Genomic DNA, 11464 nt, shown 5'->3' with positions numbered 1-11464 from the left:
ATAGTGAACCAATCATGATCTCAAAACTCTAGTTTCAGATCCAATTGATTAAAAATGAGTTTTTGCAAATGGATCTATTGTATGTCATTTTTGCTTTATTTAGAGATTAAACAAATATGTCCAAGATAAAATAAAAACACAGAATTGGTTTTGTGTACACCTTTATAGAATTTTATTTTTATTTTGTTTTTGGGTAAGGACCATTATAGGTTCTTTGGACCTTAATAAATTAATTGGCTTTTGTTTTCCCTATTTACATTTGCTTTAATAAGCATCTCCAATCTTAAGAAGGGTCTATAAATTTTCAATGTTTGTAATAAGTTCTACATATATTATGCTTTTTTTTTTCTTTCTTTTTCTTGTTGATCATTATCATTTCTTTCTCATTGTTTTGTTGATTGACATCATTGTGCATTGTCAAAATCTTTATACTACCCTTTTGATAATCAAGCTTTATTCTTCCTTCCTCTTATTATTCGTCAAATTTTCCTTACTACTTTCCTCGTATGATATGTGAAATTAATGAAAATCATAAACCCATCTTAAAAAAAATGCTCTAGACCCTCCGGTTCACTTAATCTGGTACCAATGTCTATTATTACCTCATTGTTTAAAAAAAAAAAAAAAAAAAAAAAAAAAAACTATTAAGTCCTATACTTAAATTGAAAGTGCAAATGCATCAACAACATTAACCTTACCCTAAAAATATAGCACTATTCTTGCATAATTTCGTTCTTAAGTTATAATTCCTTCAATTATTTTGACTAGATTCTTTCCACTCTCCTTCCGTTACCATTAAAATCAAAATTTTAGAAACAATGTTGTAGATTTAATGACCTATTCATGCTGCAATTGCAAAAAGTTTTCCTACTCAATCGGCACATCGGATAATTGCTAATGATTTCTTGCAGACAACTTGGTGAATAATGGTGGTTTTGAGGAAGGTTCCTATAGGTTGATGAACTCTTCCAATGGTGTTCTTCTTCCTCCCAAACTGGAGGATCTCATATCCTTACTCCCTGGCTGTTTGATTGAAGCATTCATCACTAAAGATACCCTAGAAAGTTCCTTCAAATCCAAGGGCAATGACAAGTTCAAGACGGCTAGTTTCAAGTTCAAAGTAATTTCAGCTAGGACCAAACTAACACTCATCATCACACTAGGGTAGATGACTTTGGTTCGCTCTGTGGTCCTATATATCCTGCTTGATCAAGTTAGGGTTTTCTCTGTTGGTTAGAAATGTTAATCTGTCATCATCACCAAACTACAAATGGATCATGTGTTATATTAGAATTAATGTTTTTGCAATAGCCATTTGATATCTCTATTGTAAATTGGCCACTTGGTCCATATATGACACACACATCTTAATACAACATTCAACGACATTTTCAGTGGTTGCAACCAGTCAGGTGCCAAATAAAATTGATAAAGTCCAGCCAGCAAACAAACTCTTTGAAGTAATTCATGCAACTCTTTTATTGTATTTAAATTTAGTCAAATTTTAATTAAACTTGATATATTGTATTTGTGCAACTTTTATTAAGTTAAGAATACTAACTAAAATGAATTCACTTCCAATACTTACTTAAAAGGGTAAAGTACAGATACACAGGTTTGGAGCAAGGACACACAGAGGAAAGTTTGTCTATTTTTGGATATGACACCCCTTCAAATTTGAAAAATGGACAAAGAGACCCTGAAGATGGTGAATTGACCTTATTATTCTTTTAAATAAAATTAACATTTTAATTGACTTAAATACCCTTTGATTAAACCCGAACCCGAACCCGTTTGTGTGTATATTATACAGTTCACCAGAGGAGAGAGAACAGACAGAAGAAGAAGGGAGATGAAATAGATGGTGGTTGTGGTTGTGATGATGGGTGTAGAGAGAGGGGGGCGGCCATAGTTGAAGAGATAAGGTGAAGAGGAGAGAGAGAAATAATATAGGAGAGAGATTATGGTAATGGCTACGACAGTGGGGGTGGCAGCGATGACTACAACAGTGGCGGCAATCATTGTGATTGCCGCCAATTTTTCAGTAATCTGCGCCTATTATTTAGCCGCCACCTCCTCATTATCGGTGGCGGAAGCATTGATCTCATCCTCAACTATCCATATCATCCAGATCTGACGATGGTAGAACCACCAATCTCATCCTCAAAGCTTCGCTGCAACACTTTATAGCATGGAAGCTTTAATAAGAGCACATATCACAGTTCGAGCCCAAAGAAATAGAGGGTTCACCAACAATGATGAAAGGGTTCATACATAATTTAGAGCCCGAACATCTACTGTAAGCCCCAAATGTCAAAATCAAATAAATTTCAAAGTTTAGGTTATGTTTGAGAGTACGAATTGGTGTCTTAGAATTGAAGAAAATTTAATTCAAGACTTTTAATTCACAACATTAATTTATTTTTTTGGGGACTGATTACAATTTCTTACTTTGTTTTTGTTAATTTTGTAGGAGAAATTTGATGATACACGAAGTGAACACACTGCATCAATACATAGCAGCAGGCTTTCAGCATCTTTGGACATAAACACCACCGAGGATAGTCCAAAGATTGTGGAAGTGGACACCGGTAGCCTAAATCACGATCCCGGAGAACCAACACCTGGGTGTCAGATTCCGTCGACGACCTATTTGGCCAAACACTCTCCTCATCCCTCCCATGTCGAATTCTGACCCGTTTATCAATCCCCGATCCCCAGAACTTCCAAGACATCGATTGGGGACTAACCGGCGACGAATGCCAGTTCTCCACGGCCCAAAGCACCCCTCGGTTTGTAAATTCCGGCAGGTCTAATACGCCGGTGACGCTGACGAAAAACATCTGTGTTGACACTTATTTTCGATAGTACACAAATTATCCAAATTATATGGTGAGTACATAATCATTCAAGGCCAAATTGAGGTCCCAAAGTACTCCAAAGCAGAGGCTTGAACTTGAATGATGGAGTCCAGGAATAGCCTAAGTGGGGTTAGAGGCTAAGCTCCGGCAATTTGGCCGAGCTCCGGCAAGGTCGAGGAGGTGGCAATGGCAGAGCTCCTCTTCGACGTCTTCTTTAAGGGGTGGTGATTATGGAGGTTGGGGTTGGTGGTCACTAGTTGTTTGTGTGTGTGTGTGTGTGTGTATATATATATATGTATCTATATATAAAGAGAGATGAAAATGGTAATTTGACCATTTAAGTTTTTGATATTTTATAATTAAAATTAATAAAATAGTGAAGGGTAAAGTGGACTTTTTAAATGATTTAAGGCTCTGTTTGGATGATAAATCTTACAAGGGGGTGTCGTTGTCCAAAAATAAATTAACTTTCACCTGTATGTCCTTACCCCAAACCTCAAGGGGTGTCTTGTACTTTACCCAATTTAACTATATATATATATATATATTTATTTAAATTGATAGTTAATATCATAAATTAAACAAATAAAAGAGTGAGGTACAATAATATTTTTATTTATTTTCTTAGTTCAGAAAACTATTTTTAATAAATACAATCAAGTAGTTTTATGAGTTTTTGTTTTCCGAAAACTATTTTGTAAATTCTCTTAACCAAATAGGTTTAAAATCTGAAAAAAATTGAAAACTGCTCTCTTAAAACTATTCTTAAAAATTGTTTCTATAAATGCAATCCAAACAATGCCTTAATTTTTGTCGGTTACATAAGAGGGCCCGGTGTGGGATACATCCTTTGGGCTAATGTTTTTTTGGGTTGTGTGGAGCTTTTGGTAGTTCATTTATTGACCTTTAGTGCCATGGCGTAACGGTTATATATGCCCCATGCATATATGTAATTATTATTCTTTTCATTCATATTTTTATTTACAGAAAAATATAATAAAAAAACCAGAGGATGAGAGAGAGAAAGGGAAACTTGTGGATTGACTATACCACGGAGGAGTCGGACAAATTTTGGGTTGTTTGTGTCCGACCATGTATCATTACCCTTCTTTGAATAATTCCATTGTGAGGGATGACCTCCACATTGTTAAACATCTCTATTCTCTACACGTTAAGACTGTGTGTATAAAAAACAAGAGCTCTTCTTCATTATTACAATACTTCTTATAAGCCATGACTTGTGACCAAAAATTCTGCAAGGATTATCTGGAGTTGAAACCAGAAGAAGCTACTCTACTCGATCTTATTCGTATAATATTTGCACCTAGATTTGACAAAAGACCGTTTATTCGGTATCGGGATGCTGAGTACAGGGACGCAAGGAAACTGAGAATACCCCAGTATAGATGGCTCATCTTCATCTCCGTCCTCGCGCAGAAACTCATCCTTTACTTCAAAACACCTTTGTTTTGGACAGGTTTATTTCTCGAGTTTTGTCTCAATCTCCTGTCAACCCATGGTGGTTTCTTCCCTGCTTTGCTAAATATACTAAAAGGTACGGTTAGGTTTTTTTTAATATTAACTTAGTTCAGTTTTCTGAAAAAAGTTCCAATTTTTTATTTTTTTTATTTTTTTTAATATACTCTTATTACTTCTCTCAACCGAATTCTCTTCATTTTATCTTCAGTTATGTTTAATAATATCTTATAATCTAATCTCTCGTCGTGTATCACAAAATAATATATAGGAGTAAATATTTTCAGATAAAACTCAACTATACAAGGAAGGATTAGGGGTGGGTTCTTGAAGGCTTGAGCCCACCAAAAAAAATAAAAATAAATTATTAATATAAGTTATTTTAGCCCAGTCAAAAAAATAATAATAATTTATTACTAGTATTAGTCCATCAAAATATTAGTCCATCCAAACAAGCCCAATTTACCTAAATTTATGTTTAATATTAGTCTACCTCATTGACAATTCCTAAATCTGAGTGTGATCCCTAAAGAATTATTTACAAACCTAATGATTCATGAGGTATCATAATTCAAGTCTTTTTTAACGAGGCAATTAAACTCTGTCCTCAGGGTCACAGTGGTGTTGGCAAGGATTCGGGAGGTCTCGCTTTCGAACTGCGCTCTTAACTTGAATGGTGTGTGTGTTGTGGGGCCGCATAGTGGCGTTTGCAAGGATTTGGAAGGTCTTGCTTTCGAACCACGCTCTTAACTTGAATGGTGTGTGTGCTGTGGGGCCGAAACGCATGATCTAAGGAAAAAAAAAAAAAAAACTACTACTACTACTGGGCAAACTCTTTGGAATAAAATAATATATAGTTTTGTTTCAATATCTTTTTTTTTAAAATTATTAATTTACATTTTTTACTTTCAACTTAAATTATCTTTCAGTAAATAATTAATCACATATTCACTTCTGAACAAACTTTCTGATTCTAATATTCTTTCCTCGGCTTTGCATAATGCACTTTGATGAAAGAAATTTAAAACAAATAATTGTTTGGTATGTGCATTTTATGAAGTTCTTTTCACTACTTACACTGACAATTATATTCTTAATAATTCATGAGTGGAATTGGGATATAGCAAGAACGGAAAAGAAAAAAAAAATGATAATGATTAATTAACATATCAATTTTGTTGATAGTTTCAGTGGTCATACTTTCACATATCGATGAAAAAAAAAAAAAGAAATGAGAAATGAAACAAACCCCAAGGGGTTGGCCTAATGGAAAAGGCTTGGACCCTGAAGTCTCATTTTCAGGTCTCAAGTTCGATTCTCTTTAAGTGCGAACAATTCTTTAGAACTACGATCGCGGACATGGTCTGAGTTTTATCTGATCCGCATGGGGTGGTCGCCTTGCACGGGTCCGGTGAATTAGTTGGGGTAAAGCCCGGACACTCCAGTTATCGAAAAAAAAGATGAATGAAATGATAGAGAGGGATTGCATCAAAAGTATCTATAATAGAACCCTAATTTTAGGATCACTTTAAAAGCAGAACATCATACCTAAATTGAGCGGGTAGCCTCCAATATATATATATACATATATATATATATATATATATATAATTATTAAGAGAAAGAAAAGTTGTTTAGAATTTTGTACAGGGTTAAACTTTGGATGAAAGTATACAAATCTTGTAACTCTTTTGCTCCTTAGTCTTTGAGAACAAATAGGAGTCGATCGTAATTTTCCCTAAAACTACTCAATGTTTGTTGTTCTTCCTTTTAAAATAAGGGCAAAATTATAATTAAAATTTTGTTACTTTATCAATAGCATGATTCGCGAAAAGTCATCTAAATTTTTTTCCCAATGATTCAAGTTTTAGTTGCTTCCCATAAACATGCTTTCAAGAAGCTGGATTTTCCACAAAGTCGGTTTAAAATTTTTCCAACACTTAACCTTTCTTGAAACGTACTTTTAAACTTAAAAAGCCCATTTTGAGCATGTAGAAAGCCCTTCCAAATAAGTGGGAAAAGAAAAGAAATAATAACATTAGTTAGGAAGGAAAATAAATGAAATGAAATGAGAGCATAGTGTTAATTGTTTTTCGTATTTGGTTAATTAATAAAGGAAAAGAAAGGAAATGATAGTAATCATGTTTAGGAAAAAAATAAAAGGAAACTATTGTAAAGAATTTACAACTATACCCTTTTTCATAGAGCCTTTCTTTTCTTAAAATAAGGGCAAATTTGGTATTAATAAAGTCTCATTAAAAATAGGGCAAAGTGAGAAAAACACCATTAATGTTTTAATTTGGGGCAAATAATTAATACTCTTATCGTTTATTTTGGGTATCTGGTATGTATATAACTCCGTTAAGTTTGAAAAAATAAGCAAAGAAGGGCTTCTATTATGTATATAAGTCTGTTAAGTTTGAAAAATGAGTAAAAAGGGGCTTGAAGTCATGGTTAAGATATAAAATTATGAAAGCACCCTTATTTCTTCCTATAATGCCCTTATAAAGGTAAAGTAAGAAAAACACCCCTAATGTGTACATTTTAGGCAATAACGCCCTTATTCTTTATTTTGAATATATAAGTCCGTTAAATTTGAAAAAATATGGCAAAGAAGGACTTGATGTCATTAGTTCGTTAAAAATTTATTCTGGTGCATTGCACTTTACATTTTTAAGATATAAAATTTTAAAAATATCCTTATTTCTTCTGATAATGTCTTTATATATATATCTATACACATACACTTGTTACAATTAATTACTTTTTTTACTATTTTTTATTCAGTTGTAGAGAGATATTTTAGTCTTTTCAGCATTCAGATTTTTATTTGCACCAAAATTGAATGTTAAGTAGGTTTAGAACGTATAGAGGGTTATATACTCTATATGCATACCATAAGGGTGTTTTTTGCTAGGAAATCTATATTATATATCAATATATAAAGGGACATTTTAGTTATTTCACATTTAATTAGGTTTTTTACTTATTTTTTTTAGAGAACACTTTAGTCTTTTCAGTATTCAAGTCATTATTTGCTCCAAAATTGAATATTATGGACTTTTTAGAACGTATAGGGGGTTATATACTCGTATATGTATACCATATTAGTGTTTTTCGCTCGCGACCCTTAAAAATATTAGCTTTTTTTTTTTTTTTTTTTTTCCATTTTTTGGAGGATAACCAAAACTACTATTCATGCTTAGTATATCCCTCCAAATCCTTCCTTGTTTTTTTTCGTATCCATTCAACATTTCCTACCAAATACATTTTTTTTAGGATAATGCTTAGCTACTCACTGCTGAGTAGCTTCACTTTACTCACCCCTTTTATGTTTCAATAACAAAATACCATATCAGTTTTAATAACCACATAACCCACGTTCTCCTATATTTTCTCGGATCAACCATTGAATAAACGTAGAGAACTTTTTTATTAAAGCTGATGTGGTATTTTGTTATTGGAACACATCAGCTTTATATATATATATACACACACAAACATTTTATGTTCTCGTCTTGGATAATTTAAATTTCTTGTTTAATTCTTTTATATAAAATCTTCATACTCTTTAACTACTATAATACATATATATGTGTGTGTGTGTATTGATGATACTCCAGTAAGGGTTATGCTTAATTAAATTTTTTGGTTCTTTTTTTTTTTTTTTTTTCTGAATAAATTTGTTGATTCCATTATCTAATTAATTCAGTTATGCAAAATTGGTCCATAATATGTAGGAAACTTTGATTGGCCCAACTCATCATCAGAAATTTTCAGATCCGTGGTGGGACATCTTGATCAAAGAGTGGAACTAGATAAAAATATCAGAAATGGAAATAGAAGCTATGCTGCATCACTGTCTATGATGGCTGCTAAATTGTCCTACGAGAATGGAGCCTTTGCAGAAACTATAGTTAGAGATCACTGGAAGGTACGTACGTAATTATGATCAGCTAGCCTAAGATATTTATAAATTTTAATTGTACTCAGTATGCATGTATAGAATGATGATGATACTGATTCATGTGTTCTAAATTCTCTTCTCTCAGATGGAATTCTTGGGGTTCTTCGACTTCTGGAATGGTGAGAAGCTACTAAGATGTATAGTTTTAAATTTACTAATTTCATTGTTGAAGAGGTTATTTTATTGAAGGCATAATTACACTTACCTTCCCTATAGATTGTCTAAATAATAAGGACTTTTTTTATAGTTTCAAAAATGACACTGGCATTCACTATAAGTGTAAAAGGACTTAAACTAGACGGGAGATAAATGTTATATTTGAAATTAAAGGAGAAATCTCTATTATTTAAGTAATCTACAGTGGAGCTGTAAATGTAATAATCCTTTTATTAAATGATGACATGAGGATCTATTTTGTTGGCACAATGAATTATCTATTAAACAAATATAAGGAAGCTAAAAATAGGATTGTTCATAAAGTAATATAATCAATGATTATATATATATATATATATATATATATATATATATATATATATTAGTAAGAAGCACATTCACACGTCCACTTTTCTACATAAGAAAAAAATCTAACATAATATTAAATTTACAGAGTTCAAAATTGAGAACTATCTCCAAAAATTTAAGGGGAAAAATAAAAAGAGATGAAACCTATATAACTAAACACTAATAAATACCAAAAAGCAGAAGATTTGATTACACCTCTACCAAAAATTTCAAAATGCATATCCTACGTATCTCTTTAAAATTTTTTACATATTATTTCACATCTTTTCATATATGTCCTTAAAATTTTAAAGTAAGTAACTTTTCAAGGGACAATGCATATCCCACATATCCCCTTAAAATTTTATATTTCTCGTAAGAGACTTTTTTTTGGGATAGAGGTAGCAATATATATATTTTAATAAAAAAATACATTATTTATTAGATTATTAAAATAAGTAGTTGACTCCTGTATAAGTTAATCGAAAATTTTAATCCAATGTTTCACAGAATATTATAATCTATCCTCAACCCAAGCCATCATGTTTCACGATACAAGTAATAACCCTGGCCTGATCATGGTAGCCTTCAGAGGAACCGAGCCATTTAACGCCGACGATTGGTGCACAGATTTGGACATATCATGGTGTGAGCATGAGAATGTTGGTAAAATCCATGGTGGCTTTATGAAAGCATTGGGTTTACAGAAGGGCCAACAGTGGCCCAAGGATATAAAACAAGGTTTGAACGACAAACCATTTGCTTACTACACAATTAGACAGAGACTGAGAGACTTATTACAGAAGCATGAGAAGGCAAAGTTTGTAGTGACAGGACACAGCTTGGGAGGGGCACTAGCAATTCTGTTTGTGGCAATATTAGGGTTCCATGAGGAGGAATGGTTGTTGGAAAGGCTGGAAGGGGTTTAGACTTTTGGGCAGCCTAGGGTAGGGAACAAGAAGTTTGGGGAGTTTATGGAGAAAAAGGTTAAGGTGTATGGTGTGAGATATTTGAGGTTTGTTTATTGCAATGACATGGTGCCTAGATTGCCATATGATGATAGAACTTTATTGTTTAAGCACTTTGGGACCTGTCTCTACTACAACAGCTGCTACTATGGCAAGGTGAGTTCTCTCTCTCTCCCTTCCCTTCCCTCCCTCCCTCTCCTCTCTCTCTCTCTCAAATTCATGAAGTCAAAGTCCGTGCTTTTCAAAATTATGTTTTTTTTTTTTTTTTTTTTTTTGAAAAAAAAAAAAAAAACAATGATCATTTGTCCAAACTATTCTTATTATTTCTATTTTGGTATTACTTTTGTGCATGCAAGCACCACTCTTGTACACAGATTTACCATGTCACTTTTATTTTGAATGCATGTATCTTTTCTTTTCAGTACATTTTGATGATATAGTCTGCACAGAAAATATGATACTTGAGTGGTATCTTTGTGCATAAAAGTGATACTACCTACATGCACAAAGAGAACCTGAATTAAAATAGTAAGGGTATTTCGAATAAATGACCAGTATTTTTTCATTACATTGAAATGTATTAAATTAAACTCCATAAATTTGAAAATTTACACTCCAAAACCCCATGTATTTGTTATTATCTCTGTGTATGTGGGTGAATTGAGATTTAGTGCAGTTAATTATGATATGTAGTGGACAAATGTGATGGTCAAAGTGGGATAGTGCATAACATTTAATTTTTTTTTCAAATTTAGTACTTTTCGAAAACGATAGATATTTGAATTAACCTAAGATTGTCTCTGCTTAATTACATCATTCATTGGCATATATTTCCACTGATTTAAACTGTTTTTGTATCCAGTCATTGACAATTTAGTTATGCAATTTCACAGTGACTGACATAGTGAGACTCTGATGAAAATTCAGGAGGTGGTGGAGGAACCAAATAAAAACTACTTTTCACTGCCGTGGCTAATACCCAAGATGTTAAAAGCTGTTTGGGAGCTGATTAGGGGTTTCATTATCCCATGCATCGAAGGTCCAGATTACAAGGAAGGCTGGCTTTTGAGAGTTATTAGGATAATTGGGCTAGCAATTCCAGGAGCATCGGCTCATGCGCCTGAAGATTATGTTAATCTCACCAGATTGAGCCCCTTACCTTCATCATTCCTTAACCAAGACCCAATTGATCTACAAGGTGTTAAATACGTGAACGAAAATGATTTTTGCACCGAGAAGTGGCCGTGAATTACTAGACTTATTATTGTTAATTAGTCATTTATGCAAGGGAGTGGGTTAAGCAATTCACTGCAAGCCTTCAGTATGAGTATTACAACTCATACTTCAAATAATCTGTTTGTTTCTTCCGACAATTTGGTTCCACGGAAGATTTAGCATATAATTTTAGAATTATCCATCAATAAAATGTTCATGTTGGAAAATAAACTTTTTTTTCGATAATTAAGTTGGTAATTAAACTTGATTATGTATTTTTAGTGTTTTTGTGAAGGTTACAAGTCCTTTAATGTGATGAGTTAATTGTTGGAACCAAAATATTGAAAACGGTGGATATCGAGGCTTAGAGGCGCGTAATCGCTTCTTAAAGATAGTTGAATCCTCTCCCACGTGCAACGGAACACAAATGGCAGTACTATCTCTGGGATTCAACTAAGCCCAGATATCAAAAC

General features: G+C 32.9%; 1 pseudogene; it reads left to right on the top strand.

The window, feature by feature from the left end:
- The first annotated feature begins 4094 nt into the window (after nt 1-4094).
- LOC132277704 (triacylglycerol lipase OBL1-like) lies at nt 4095-11024 on the top strand (annotated as a pseudogene).
- Nucleotides 11025-11464: the final 440 nt, after the last annotated feature.

The sequence above is a fragment of the Cornus florida genome, unplaced genomic scaffold, assembly GCF_030987335.1.
Source record: "Cornus florida cultivar Cherokee Brave unplaced genomic scaffold, ASM3098733v1 CherokeeBrave_3.0.0_Hap2_Chr10, whole genome shotgun sequence".
Classification (NCBI taxonomy): domain Eukaryota; kingdom Viridiplantae; phylum Streptophyta; class Magnoliopsida; order Cornales; family Cornaceae; genus Cornus; species Cornus florida.
This window is presented reverse-complemented; position numbering and strand designations above follow the sequence as displayed.